Here is a 16346-nt window from a genome sequence, read left to right on the forward strand (position 1 = left end):
ACACACAACACAGCAGTGAACACACACACACACAGCAGTGAACACACACACACACACACACACACACACAGCAGTGAACACACACACACACACACACACACAGCAGTGAACACACACACACACACACAGCAGTGAACACACACACACACACACACACACAGCAGTGAACACACACACACACAGCAGTGAACACACACAACACAGCAGTGAACACACACACACAGCAGTGAACACACACACACACACACACACAGCAGTGAACACACACACAGCAGTGAACACACACACACACACACAGCAGTGAACACACACACACAGCAGTGAACACACACACACACACACACACACACAGCAGTGAACACACACACACACACACACAGCAGTGAACACACACACACACACACAGCAGTGAACACACACACACACAGCAGTGAACACACACACACACACAGCAGTGAACACACACACACACACACACACAGCAGTGAACACACACACACACACACACACACACACACACACCGTGAACACACACACACAGCAGTGAACACACACACACAGCAGTGAACACACACACACACAGCAGTGAACACACACACACACACACACACACACACACACACCGTGAACACACACACACAGCAGTGAACACACACACACAGCAGTGAACACACACACACCGTGAACACACACACACAGCAGTGAACACAAACACACACAGCAGTGAACACACACACACCGTGAACACACACACACAGCAGTGAACACACACACACAGCAGTGAACACACACACACCGTGAACACACACACACACACACAGCAGTGAACACACACACACCGTGAATACACACACACAGCAGTGAACACACACACACAGCAGTGAACACACACAACACAGCAGTGAACACACACACACACAGCAGTGAACACACACACACACACACACACACACACAGCAGTGAACACACACACACACACACACACAGCAGTGAACACACACACACACACACACACACACACACAGCAGTGAACACACACACACACAGCAGTGAACACACACAAAACAGCAGTGAACACACACACACAGCAGTGAACACACACACACACACACACACAGCAGTGAACACACACACAGCAGTGAACACACACACACACACACAGCAGTGAACACACACACACAGCAGTGAACACACACACACACACACACACACACAGCAGTGAACACACACACACACACACACAGCAGTGAACACACACACACACACACAGCAGTGAACACACACACACACAGCAGTGAACACACACACACACACAGCAGTGAACACACACACACACACACACACAGCAGTGACACACACACACACACACACACACACACACACACACCGTGAACACACACACACAGCAGTGAACACACACACACAGCAGTGAACACACACACACACAGCAGTGAACACACACACACACACACACACACACACACACACCGTGAACACACACACACAGCAGTGAACACACACACACAGCAGTGAACACACACACACACACACACACACACACACACACCGTGAACACACACCCGGAGCAGTGGGCATTTATGCTGCAGCGCCCGGGGAGCAGTTGGGGGTTCGGTGTCTTGCTCAAGGGCACCTCAGTCGTGGTATTGAGGGTGGAGAGAGCGCTGGACATTCACTCCCCCCACCTACAATCCCTGCCGGCCAGAGACTCGAACCCACAACCTTTGGATTACGAGTCCAACTCTCTAACCATTAGGCCACGACTTCCATGATTGTGAAGATAAAACACAATTTGGTGACAACTTCCTTTAGAAATAGAGAATGGGTAGATTTGTTATTGTTGGACTGTGAAAAACTCATTTGACCACATATTGCATCAGTTAGATTAAAACACTTATTATAGATGTACAGTACTGATTCAGCACAAGCCAAAAAATGGATTCATAGCGTACTCGCTTATTATATACATTTGGTCAGTTTTGAACACAAAAAGGTTACGACTGCAGCTTTAAAATAGAGAAATCTAGAAAGCCAAGCCCACCCTTTATAAGGGAATTCATGACAACAGATTTATACAAAAATTCTGTATTTGAGAGCAAAACTAATTATTTTGTAATTAAAAAAAAAAGTTTGCAAAAAAAAAGTCTTCTTAAGGTTCAAAATTAAAGTAATTGAAGAAAAAATTATTTGCAGTGCGTGTAAATCTTTAAAAAATATATATTTTTCTTTGTGCACTTCAAAAACTTTTCATCACTAATCCACAAATGTTGCTCTCTTTCCTGCCTTCTTTTTTTGCGGGTCTAAAACTTTTGTTTGCGAGTTGAAAAGTTTTGCTCGAGTGAAGCTGTGTGTCAGTGGGCGGTCTCTACGCACCGGGATGAAACGCCCTTTTCTATTTTTGTTTGAATAATAAAGACACAAAAATAATTCCATAGCTGTACATATCGGATTATTTGAGTAGCTCCAGAGTGCAGTCTGGACGAAGGGGCGGGGCGACACATTAAGGAGGGGCGACACGTGTCGCTCCGCCCACCCTCAATTTCATTGGCTTATGATACAGCGGAGCTTATTGATGTAGAAGTTTGCTCATGAGCATTCTTTTATATACGTTTTTATGAATGATCGACGCTGTTTGGCTGTACTACAGAAATATTAAGTGCTAACAACAGCGATTTTAGTTAGAATCAATTAGCAAATGTGTTTTATTTTTATTTTTTTTACTTATGACGAATTAGTTAGAGTAAGTTCCTATCAAACGCTTGGTGGGGCATCTCCGAGTATTCGGGCAGAATAGAGCTGTTTAATATGAGCGGCTCTTAATTCGTGGCCATGATATAGTCCTAATGGCACGTTAAATTACCTCATATATTATTGCACTTTTCACAGTACACGAAGCAGACATACTTAAACATTGAGCAGTTTTAGCTGGGCGATGCTGATAAAAATGATCCACTGTTTGAGATTTAGCTGTTTTGTATAATTAATATTTACATGTAGCCTATATTCTTTATTTTAGGATCGATGGATAAGCACAAACTTCATTCATTGTAGTTCAGGAAGACACAGGACAAACCCGCAAATGGTTTTAATTTAAAGAACAACACTGCGGTGACAAATAAGACAATAATACCAAATAGCCCATCAGCGTGAACTGGGGTATGATGTGTGGATAATGGGAATAAAAACCTAGCTGAAACACACACTCATTCATTTATTTATTTGCATATATGCCTAAATGTTTTTGTTTACTAAAAGAGCTGTTATTAAATCTGACCTACAGCAAATATTATTATTAATGTGCTTTAGTGCGTATTTAAACATTTTTAATTATACTTTTATATATAGACTATATGCACAAATTGAATTACTGGTTGTGTGGAACCAATCACTGTACTATATTAGGCCTACAGATGTTAGATTTTTAGTAGCTATATAGTCTTTAATAAATAAATAAAAATATTAATCACAGAGAAGGTCTTTTATTAAAAGTGCTCACGCACCGTTTGCACAGATTCACAGCGCCGAGTTATTTAATATTTGATATTTACGCAGGTCTATATGGCTACAATGATCGAGTGTTAATAACTGAATCTAAATTCATCCCGTACACAGATTAACACACACACACACACAATGAGGGTGTGGATACAGAAATTATTGGATTTTTAATATTTGATGTCACAGACACTTATTTACTATAAGATAGGAAATTTTGAAAAACTGTAAGAGAATCGATATATGCTCAAATATTTTATTGAGATATAAACAAGGAAACATTGAGGTTCTCATGAAAATATTTATTTGCACTTTATAAGCTACAAGTTTGTGACGCATTGAGCAACATAGGCTAATTCATCTCTATAAATAACAAACAAAAAAAACGGTTGTGCTTTAAAACATACTTTAAAACATATTCACGTTATATAAGAAATTATATTTGTGTTTGCCCATGTCTAAAATACAGTAAATGATCACCATGTGCGTATAAAATCCCAATTTAGTGCTGATCCGTGGCCTTCCGATCCTCAAGGAAATATGAATGAAGCGCTATAACCTGAAGAACCCGGAGGTGCTCAAGTTTATTTTTAAATAATGAATTCATCTGACTAAAATTACTATGGTTACTAAACAGATAATAATTAAAGCCTATGATTCTAGAGTTAGCACATATTTCTGTAGTATGTCCAAATCAATTTTACAAAATTGTACACAAAGGAATGCGCATGCTCGGGTCTACACCAATAAGGCTTGCCGGGTTATAAACCAATGAAATTGGGGGTGGGCGGAGCAACACGTGTCGCCCCGCCCCATCGTCCAGACTGCACTCTGGAGTATTTGGGATTATTTCGGGAACTTTTTGCCCTACATACACAAGTCATTTAGACATTTAGTCAGTTTTTTTACACCTACAGATTGGTTTTACGCAGTCAATCCGTTTTGCAGTTCTTTAAACTGTTGTTCTCGCTTGCACATCACTGTTCACAGGCTTGCAGTGCTTTTGACCGTATTTTGGCGAAAAAAACGTGTCAAAAGTGTAAGCGCGGAAAAATGGAAGTCATAAGAATGCAGATCATATTTATTTTGCGCTAGCATGAAGCTGCAGTTTCACAATACATGAATTACACTTACAAGTAACAGTAAAATGCTGCAAATCATTTTTTCTTGGGAGATAATAATATATTGACATAAATTATGATGACACAGTTCAGATTTTCACAGACGCATCAAAAGAGCAGACTGGGAAAACAGGGGTTGCAGTCCACATTTTAAAGTATAATGTTAATATTAAAAAAAGGACAACAGACCATTTGGCCATTTTTACAGCAGAAATGTTAGCAATAATTCTGGCTTTACAATGGGTGGAAGAAGTAAAACCCAATAAGCTGATCATCTGTTCAGACTCAATGTCCTCACAAGCATGCATTCAGAGTGGAAAGTCTTCATGTAGACAGGATCTACTAGATGAAATGAATCAACTCATGTTTAAAAGTAACCAACAGAGCATAAGCGTAGTGTTTCTATGGGTTCCTGCACACAAGGGAGTGGAGGGGAACGAGAAGGCAGACATGCTGGCGAAGGAAGCTGTTACATCAGAACTGGTTGAACTGGAGATCAAATTAAGCAGGTCAGAAATTAAAAGTATTATTAAGGACAACATTAACAGAATGTGGCAGGAGAGATGGGATAAGGAGGTAAAAGGCAGACATTTGTATAAAATACACAAAGAGGTGACAGCTAGTAAAATCAGTGGATTGGAAAGGCAGGAGGAAACATGGTTTAGCAGACTGAGGATGGGACATACACATTTAAATAGTGGATTACATTATAGGGAAACATCAGACTGGATTATGCACAAATTGTGGAGTAATAGAAAATGTAAAACACATACTTTTAGATTGTACACAATACACCAGAGAAAGGGGAAAAATGAAGAGAGCGGTAAAGAAAGATTTAACAATGGAAAATGTATTGAGTATAACCAGCACACAGTCTACAGTTAGGGCGGTTATAACCATAAGGTTATAAGCTGAAGCTTGGGCCTTGATCCTATAGGATGTTAATGATTTTTTTTTTTTTTTTTTTTAGAATGATGACGTCCCAATGTGGTCACACCTCAGCCCAGTAGATGGCGGTAATGCACAATGATTGCAAGCTGCCAATAAAATTTACAGAAGAAGAAGAAGAAGAAGTAGACGTATTTCCGCGCATGCGCAATACAAACCGTGTTTCCGGTACGGATCGAGTAGTGACAACCCTTCCACCGATCTCACTACTACACGGAGAACAGGTAAGATGAACTAAATCTCGTTTGTTTAGACAGACCGCCGCGCGCCATTATTCTTGATAAAGGTGTGTTTCTTCTGCAGTAACGTTAGTTTAGTAGGGCTGAGTTTTGTGAGAAGCTGCCAGACATAGAGGCGCGGAAGTGTTTTGACCTGATCTACAGATCGGTCTCGTGTTCGGTCGGCGACGACAAGGACACGGTGGACTGCAATCTAACTGTATCGTGAGGGTAGCAACGGATTCTGATTCAGATGATGACGGGTGGCCTTCAGATATGGAGGCAAGGAAAAAAGCATGGTCTGAAGCGAGTAGTGGAGGAGAGAGTACCACAGACCAGAGCTAAAACTACTGAAGCAGGAGGTTTGATGACAAACAGGAAGAGTGGAAGGTCATTATTACGCGTAGGAATGATAAAGGTCACTTTCATCCTGTTCAGGCAATTGTAAATGTAATTTCAGCAGTAAATAAGACACAGCAGGAGATGATGCTGAAAATGGTTCGTCTTGCTGGTGGAAAGATTAAAGTGCATGTACCAGGAATGACAGCAAAGCTAAGAGCAGTGATTTCAAATGAGCCTCTGGAAATGTCCACGGAGGATGTGAAGAACCAGATACAAGCAGGGAATATAACAAGACAAAACACTCCAAATCAATAAAGGAGGTGTACTACTTGTTTTTGAAAAGATGATGGCTACTGAAGTCCAAATGGGTTGGATCACATACAAAGTGAGGGAATACATTCCACACCCGTGAAGGTGCTTCAGATGTCAGAGAATGGGACACACAGCACAACAGTGTAAATGGAAACAAAGATGTGCGAAGTGTGGAGGACAACATGATTATGGCCAATGCAATACAGATGCTAAGATGTAATTGTGGAATAGTGCTGCTTATGCTGGTTGTGTGGTTCAGAAACAAGCTAAAGAAGTGCAAAGATACAAGGTTATGAATAAGGTGACATATGCAGAGGCATTAAAGGGTATTGGTATATATGAAAACAAACAAAATAGACCAAAAGAATATCAGGACAATTTGAATGACAATGTAAGGTATGTAGTACCCCAGAGTTCAGACATAAGGAGATATCAGCCAGGAAGGCCAGCACCTCCACAGAAGCCATGCAACCATAAGCGTAAAGTTGAGGAGAACACCTTGATGGTGGAAAAGATAAGTTTTATAGCTTTTATGTGCAGAGTTATTAATATTGCGACACGACAAGAAAGAAAAGGTGATAGAATCAAGACCGTGGTGGAAGCTGCAGAGGAGTTTCTAAGTATTAAAGATGTTAAAGCTGAAGATATACATAGTATGTTGAGTGCTAATAATGATGGAGGATCTCAGAGTGTTAATTAATCTTGTAATGGTACTCCACCTCTTGCAATGGCATGCTAGAAGCTTAATTGCAAATGGACAAGAATTTAAAAAGTTTGTAGCAGAATCTGAAGTCAAACATGATATTATTTGATTCAAGAAACTTGGCTTCGACCTCACCTTGATTTTATTATACCTGGATATGAGTCTGTCAGGTTTGATAGAGATGGAGGTCAAGGTGGAGGCTGTGCAACATTTGTAAGGGATGGGATATCATTGAAAAGAATAGCAACTTCAATAGAAATAGAATGAGTGATTATTGAATTATATAAATCAGATGGGAACCTGGTAGTAATCAGCTTTTATAATCCATGTAAATCATTAAGTCTAGACATTTTAGAGGATATAATTAGGAGACAAGGGAAAAGAAAAGACTTCAATGCACATAATAATCTTTGGGGAAGTAAGCACACTGATAAAAATGGGGAAGTAGTGGAAGAATTGATGGATGTTAGGCAGCTAGTTTGTCTAAATAATGAAAATGGTACAAGAATTGACATACGTTCTAACACATTGTCTTGTATTGATCTTACTTTAGTATCTAATAATCTGGCAAATTATTGTGAGTGGAATGTTAATGACAGTACAAGTATTGGGAGCGACCACTTTCTGATAATATGTTCTACAAATGCTGAAATAGATATCCAAGAAAGGCCTAGGCATAAGAAGTGGGATTTTACAAAAGCTGACTGGGAAAAATGTAAAGAAATATGTTGAGAATCAGCAGATTTAACTCTAATGGAGGGTGATATTGAGGAATGCGCATCTGAAGTTTCACAATTAATATTAAATGCAGCTTTAAATAGTATACCACTCAAGATAGTTGGAGGGAAAAGGAAAATGGTCCCATGGTGGAATGATAAATGTACAGAAATTATAAAAGAACGAAATAATAAGAAAGAAATAACTTGAATCAGGAAAATTTAATTAATTATCAGAGGAAAAAGGCTCAAGCTCGACGAGAAATTAAGAATAGTAAACGAGATGCATGGAGGAGTTACTGTTCAACTATTGGGAGAGAAGTTCAAATAGGAGAGATATGGTCAATGATGAAGAAAATGAGTGGGAATAAAGTGTATATTAAAATACCAGTATTAGAGGATGATGGAATAATGGCAATAACAGATAAGGAAAAGGCACATATATTAGGAAAGAGGTTTGCCAGTGTGCATAGTGGTGACCATTTAGATGACACTCACAGACAAAATAAAGAAAAGATTTTAAATGAAAATAGGACTGTGTTTTTAAAAAAAGACAATGTGGAAAGTACTATGGATGAAGAAATGAATATGAATGAATTAGTGATGGTATTAAATGGTATCAGAAATACTGCTACGGGAGAAGATCAATTGAGCTATGTAATGTTTCAAAATTTACCAGGAAAAATATTAGAGGCAGTATTGTATTTATTTAATAAGATTTGGAAAGAAGGTAAATGCCCAAAAATTGGAAGAGTGCATGAATACTGCCTTTTAAAAAAATCTGGAAAGGATCCTAACAGTGCTGGCAACTATAGACCCATCGCCCTAACATCCCACCTATGAGTGGATGGAGAAGATCTTAGTCAGAAGACTTCATTATTTCCTTGAATACAGAGGTTTATTTGCACCGTACCAAAGTGGTTTCAGAAAAGGACGTTCTGCTATGGATGCTGTTGTGAAAGTAAGTAATGAGATAGAGAAAATAATTAATGAATATTGTATTCTTTGATATTGAAAAGGCTTACGATTCTATGTGGAGGGAAGGGCTATTAATTAAGATTGGAATAAGAGGTAGGTTATATAATTGGGTTTTAGATCTTTTTTATCAGAAAGAAGATTTAGAGTTAAAGTGGGATCAGAAGTGTCTGAGGAATTTGAAATTATTAATGGAATTCCACAAGGAAGCGTTATAAGTCCAGTCTTATTTGATGTTATGATTAATGATATTTTTATGAATTTGGACAGACGAGTTGGGTCAGCTTTGTATGCAGATGATGGGGCTGTTTGGGTAAGAGGACGAGATCCCATAGGTGTGACACGTAAAATCAAGGAAGCAATAGGAGAAGTAGAATGGTCATATAATTGGGGCTTTAAGCTTTCTACAAGTAAATCTTGTCATATGTTATTTACCAGGAAGAAAGGGATAGACAAACAGAACTTGAAGTTATATGGCCACAATATGGAAACAGTAGATTGTTTTAAATATTTGGGTATGTGGTTAGATCAAAGGGTACATGGAAAGCACATATGGAAAAGGTGGAATCAAAATGTAAGAAAGTTATAAACTTAATGAGAGCATTAGTTGGGAAAGATCAGGGAGCAAATAAACAATCACTGATGTATATTTAGGGCTCTAATGAGGTCAACAATAGACTATGGATGCTTTGTGTATGGAGCAGCGGCGAAAACACATTTAATGAAAATGGATAGAGTTATTAATAAAGCTTTGAGGATTTGTTCTGGTGCGATGAGATCAACACCAACTAAGGCAATCCAGGTAGAGTTAGGAGAAGTGCCCTTAGATCTTAGAAGGGAGAAACTCATGCTTACATACTGGTGTCGTTTACGTGGATGTGGCAATGAAAACCCTACCAATAGTGTTATTAAAGGATGATGGGAGTATAATTAAAATAAGTAAAACCAGATCCAGTGGTATGTTGTGTTGACTCTGTAGCAGCCCTATATAGTATTCAAAATATGAAATCTAATAGAGAAGATTTAATGCTAGAAATCCATCACAATTTATTTAGATTGCGAAGGCTTCAGATAGATGTGAGATTCACCTGCTCATGTAAATATAAAAGGGAATGAGAAAGCAGACAAAATAGCAAAGAAATCAACTAGGGTGAGCGAAATAATGAATATTCCCTTTGGTAAAGGAGAAGCTAAGGCAATAATTAAAAAATAAATGATGAAGAAATGGCAGGACAGGTGGGACATGGATAATAGTGGGAGAAAATATTGTAGCATACAGAAATGTATTAATGCACAGGGTGTGAATGAAAGGAATAGAAGGGAGGAGACCGTTTTAACCAGGCTGAGGTTTGACCACACAGGGTTAAATAAAACATTGTTTTTGTTAGGTAAAAGTAAATCAGATGAATGTATGGAATGTAAAATCACAGAAAATGTAGAACATACAGGTCCTTTTCAAAAAATGAGCATATTGTGATAAAGTTCATTATTTTCTGTAATGTACTGATAAACATTAGACTTTCATATATTTTAGATTCATTACAACACAACTGAAGTAGTTCAAGCCTTTTATTGTTTTAATATTGATGATTTTGGCATACAGCTCATGAAAACCCAAAATTCCTATCTCAAAAAATTAGCATATCATGAAAAGGTTCTCTAAACGAGCTATTAACCTAATCATCTGAATCAACTAATTAACTCTAAACACCTGCAAAAGATTCCTGAGGCTTTTAAAAACTCCCAGCCTGGTTCATTACTCAAAACCGCAATCATGGGTAAGACTGCCGACCTGACTGCTGTCCAGAAGGCCATCATTGACACCCTCAAGCAAGAGGGTAAGACACAGAAAGAAATTTCTGAACGAATAGGCTGTTCCCAGAGTGCTGTATCAAGGCACCTCAGTGGGAAGTCTGTGGGAAGGAAAAAGTGTGGCAGAAAACGCAGCACAACGAGAAGAGGTGACCGGACCCTGAGGAAGATTGTGGAGAAGGACCGATTCCAGACCTTGGGGGACCTGCGGAAGCAGTGGACTGAGTCTGGAGTAGAAACATCCAGAGCCACCGTGTACAGGCGTGTGCAGGAAATGGGCTACAGGTGCCGCATTCCCCAGGTCAAGCCACTTTTGAACCAGAAACAGCGGCAGAAGCGCCTGACCTGGGCTACAGAGAAGCAGCACTGGACTGTTGCTCAGTGGTCCAAAGTACTTTTTTCGGATGAAAGCACATTTTGCATGTCATTCGGAAATCAAGGTGCCAGAGTCTGGAGGAAGACTGGGGAGAGGGAAATGCCAAAATGCCTGAAGTCCAGTGTCAAGTACCCACAGTCAGTGATGCTGGTGTTGGTCCACTGTGTTTTATCAAGGGCAGGGTCAATGCAGCTAGCTATCAGGAGATTTTGGAGCACTTCATGCTTCCATCTGCTGAAAAGCTTTATGGAGATGAAGATTTCATTTTTCAGCACGACCTGGCACCTGCTCACAGTGCCAAAACCACTGGTAAATGGTTTACTGACCATGGTATTACTGTGCTCAATTGGCCTGCCAACTCTCCTGACCTGAACCCCATAGAGAATCTGTGGGATATTGTGAAGAGAAAGTTGAGAGACGCAAGACCCAACACTCTGGATGAGCTTAAGGCCGCTATCGAAGCATCCTGGGCCTCCATAACACCTCAGCAGTGCCACAGGCTGATTGCCTCCATGCCACGCCGCATTGAAGCAGTCATTTCTGCAAAAGGATTCCCGACCAAGTATTGAGTGCATAACTGAACATAATTATTTGAAGGTTGACTTTTTTTGTATTAAAAACACTTTTCTTTTATTGGTCGGATGAAATATGCTAATTTTTTGAGATAGGAATTTTGGGTTTTCATGAGCTGTATGCCAAAATCATCAATATTAAAACAATAAAAGGCTTGAACTACTTCAGTTGTGTTGTAATGAATCTAAAATATATGAAAGTCTAATGTTTATCAGTACATTACAGAAAATAATGAACTTTATCACAATATGCTAATTTTTTGAAAAGGACCTGTATACTGCTGCATTGTAGGAAGTATAGAGAAGAGAGGATTAGATTAAAGCAGAAGATAAATCAGGCAGGAAGAAAATGCAACCTTGAAGGTGTTTAGGGAACAACAGGAGAAGATAAAAGATGCACAGGATGCTGTTGTGGAATATCTGAAGGATATAATAGAATTTCGATAGTAGTGGGGTAAAATTGAAATTATTATTTTATATATATATATATATATATATATATATATATATATATATATATAAATATATATATATATATATATATATATATATAAATATATATATATATATATATATATATATATATATATATATATATATATATATATATATTATTTGAATTTTTTTGAGTCATTGAGATGTAGGATAATCCATGTTACATACTCCGGTACAGTAGGTGGCGGTATGTACCTGATAAATCATGATTGCAATCCGCCATAAAACCAATAAGAAGAAGTAGTTTAGTAGTAAAGCAGTCTGTCAGCTGTAGTGATGGGAAGTTCGGATCATTTTACCGACTCGGACCTTTGAGTCTCGTTCAGCAAAATGAACGAATCTTTTTTCGAGTCATTTCGTTCATTTTAGCTAAATATAATTCAAATGTTACGTGTTACTTTCCAAACACATCTACTACTTACGCAAACGTTTATCACACTACAAACAATACAAAACTATGCTATAAGAAACAGAAAATATTCATTCTTTTTTTTATTTTTTTTATTTTTTTATTAAAGCTCAAAAATCACGAATATAAAACAGAATACAACCATCAACATAAAAATGATAACAATAATATTAATTAATTGTTTACCTGGGTCTTTAGTCTATGATTTGCGCATCACCTCTTATCTCCCGAGTCTCGGGTTTGAGTCGTTCGTAGACTATATTCAATTCTCTTTCCGGCTCAGGCTGCATTGGTTAAGCGTATGGGGCTGTCACGTGATGAACGAACGACTCAAACCCGAGACTCGATATAGAAGAACTAATCAATTCTCTTTCCGGCTCAGGCTGCATTGGTTAAGCGTATGGGGCTGTCACGTGATGAACGAACGACTCAAACCCGAGACTCGATATAGATGAACTAATCAATTCTCTTTCCGGCTCAGGCTGCATTGGTTAAGCGTATGGGGCTGTCACGTGATGAACGAAAGACTCAAACCCGAGACTCGATATAGATGAACTAATCAATTCTCTTTCCGGCTCAGGCTGCATTGGTTAAGCGTATGGGGCTGTCACGTGATGAACGAACGACTCAAACCCGAGACTCGATATAGATGAACTAATCAATTCTCTTTCCGGCTCAGGCTGCATTGGTTAAGCGTATGGGGCTGTCACGTGATGAACGAACGACTCAAACCCGAGACTCGATATAGAAGAACTAATCAATTCTCTTTCCGGCTCAGGCTGCATTGGTTAAGCGTATGGGGCTGTCACGTGATGAACGAACGACTCAAACCCGAGACTCGATATAGAAGAACTAATCAATTCTCTTTCCGGCTCAGGCTGCATTGGTTAAGTGTATGGGGCTGTCACGTGATGAACGAACGACTCAAACCCGAGACTCGATATAGAAGAACTAATCAATTCTCTTTCCGGCTCAGGCTGCATTGGTTAAGCGTATGGGGCTGTCACGTGATGAACGAACGACTCAAACCCGAGACTCGATATAGAAGAACTAATCAATTCTCTTTCCGGCTCAGGCTGCATTGGTTAAGTGTATGGGGCTGTCACGTGATGAACGAACGACTCAAACCCGAGACTCGATATAGAAGAACTAATCAATTCTCTTTCCGGCTCAGGCTGCATTGGTTAAGCGTATGGGGCTGTCACGTGATGAACGAACGACTCAAACCCGAGACTCGATATAGAAGAACTAATCAATTCTCTTTCCGGCTCAGGCTGCATTGGTTAAGCGTATGGGGCTGTCACGTGATGAACGAACGACTCAAACCCGAGACTCGATATAGAAGAACTAATCAATTCTCTTTCCGGCTCAGGCTGCATTGGTTAAGTGTATGGGGCTGTCACGTGATGAACGAACGACTCAAACCCGAGACTCGATATAGAAGAACTAATCATTTCTCTTTCCGGCTCAGGCTGCATTGGTTAAGTGTATGGGGCTGTCACGTGATGAACGAACGACTCAAACCCGAGACTCGATAGAAGAACTAATCAATTCTCTTTCCGGCTCAGGCTGCATTGGTTAAGCGTATGGGGCTGTCACGTGATGAACAAACGACTCAAACCTGAGACTCGAGAGATGAACTAATCAATTCTCTTTCCGGCTCAGGCTGCATTGGTTAAGCGTATGGGGCTGTCACGTGATGAACGAACGACTCAAACCCGAGACTCGATATAGAAGAACTAATCAATTCTCTTTCCGGCTCAGGCTGCATTGGTTAAGCGTATGGGGCTGTCACGTGATGAACGAACGACTCAAACCCGAGACTCGATAGAAGAACTAATCAATTCTCTTTCCGGCTCAGGCTGCATTGGTTAAGCGTATGGGGCTGTCACGTGATGAACGAACGACTCAAACCCGAGACTCGATATAGAAGAACTAATCAATTCTCTTTCCGGCTCAGGCTGCATTGGTTAAGCGTATGGGGCTGTCACGTGATGAACGAACGACTCAAACCCGAGACTCGATATAGAAGAACTAATCAATTCTCTTTCCGGCTCAGGCTGCATTGGTTAAGCGTATGGGGCTGTCACGTGATGAACGAACGACTCAAACCCGAGACTCGATAGAAGAACTAATCAATTCTCTTTCCGGCTCAGGCTGCATTGGTTAAGCGTATGGGGCTGTCACGTGATGAACAAACGACTCAAACCTGAGACTCGAGAGATGAACTAATCAATTCTCTTTCTGGCTCAGGCTGCATTGGTTAAGCGTATGGGGCTGTCACGTGAAGAACGAACGACTCAAACCCGAGACTCGGGAGGTGAACTAATCAATTCTCTTTCCGGCTCAGGCTGCATTGGTTAAGCGTATGGGGCTGTCACGTGATGAACGAACGACTCAAACCCGAGACTCGGGAGGTGAACTAATCAATTCTCTTTCCGGCTCAGGCTGCATTGGTTAAGCGTATGGGGCTGTCACGTGATGAACGAACGACTCAAACCCGAGACTCGGGAGGTGAACTAATCAATTCTCTTTCTGGCTCAGGCTGCATTGGTTAAGTGTATGGGGCTGTCACGTGATGAACGAACGACTCAAACCCGAGACTCGATATAGAAGAACTAATCAATTCTCTTTCCGGCTCAGGCTGCATTGGTTAAGTGTATGGGGCTGTCACGTGATGAACGAACGACTCAAACCCGAGACTCGATATAGAAGAACTAATCAATTCTCTTTCCGGCTCAGGCTGCATTGGTTAAGCGTATGGGGCTGTCACGTGATGAACGAACGACTCAAACCCGAGACTCGATATAGACAAACTAATCAATTCTCTTTCCGGCTCAGGCTGCATTGGTTAAGTGTATGGGGCTGTCACGTGATGAACGAACGACTCAAACCCGAGACTCGATATAGAAGAACTAATCAATTCTCTTTCCGGCTCAGGCTGCATTGGTTAAGTGTATGGGGCTGTCACGTGATGAACGAACGACTCAAACCCGAGACTCGATATAGAAGAACTAATCAATTCTCTTTCCGGCTCAGGCTGCATTGGTTAAGTGTATGGGGCTGTCACGTGATGAACGAACGACTCAAACCCGAGACTCGATATAGAAGAACTAATCAATTCTCTTTCTGGCTCAGGCTGCATTGGTTAAGCGTATGGGGCTGTCACGTGATGAACGAACGACTCAAACCTGAGACTCGATATAGAAGAACTAATCAATTCTCTTTCCGGCTCAGGCTGCATTGGTTAAGTGTATGGGGCTGTCACGTGATGAACGAACGACTCAAACCCGAGACTCGATATAGAAGAACTAATCAATTCTCTTTCTGGCTCAGGCTGCATTGGTTAAGCGTATGGGGCTGTCACGTGATGAACGAACGACTCAAACCTGAGACTCGATATAGAAGAACTAATCAATTCTCTTTCCGGCTCAGGCTGCATTGGTTAAGCGTATGGGGCTGTCACGTGATGAACGAACGACTCAAACCCGAGACTCGGGAGGTGAACTAATCAATTCTCTTTCCGGCTCAGGCTGCATTGGTTAAGCGTATGGGGCTGTCACGTGATGAACGAACGACTCAAACCCGAGACTCGATATAGAAGAACTAATCAATTCTCTTTCCGGCTCAGGCTGCATTGGTTAAGTGTATGGGGCTGTCACGTGATGAACGAACGACTCAAACCCGAGACTCGATATAGAAGAACTAATCAATTCTCTTTCCGGCTCAGGCTGCATTGGTTAAGTGTATGGGGCTGTCACGTGATGAACGAACGACTCAAACCCGAGACTCGATATAGAAGAACTAATCAATTCTCTTTCCGGCTCAGGCTGC

The 16346-nt window shown here is 40.5% G+C and overlaps 1 protein-coding gene across 1 annotated transcript in view; it reads left to right on the top strand.

Moving 5' to 3' along the window:
- The first annotated feature begins 5734 nt into the window (after nt 1-5734).
- Nucleotides 5735-16346, top strand: part of LOC306882852 (HEAT repeat-containing protein 5B-like) — a 104952-nt gene continuing 94340 nt past the window's right edge. Inside the window, exon 1 of the mRNA XM_079437815.1 lies at nt 5735-5806. The gene's annotated coding sequence lies outside the window, so the exon portion shown is untranslated. The remainder of the gene's footprint in view (nt 5807-16346) is intronic.

The sequence above is a fragment of the Barbus barbus genome (assembly GCF_936440315.1).
Source record: "Barbus barbus genome assembly, chromosome: 16".
Taxonomy (NCBI): Eukaryota; Metazoa; Chordata; class Actinopteri; order Cypriniformes; family Cyprinidae; genus Barbus; species Barbus barbus.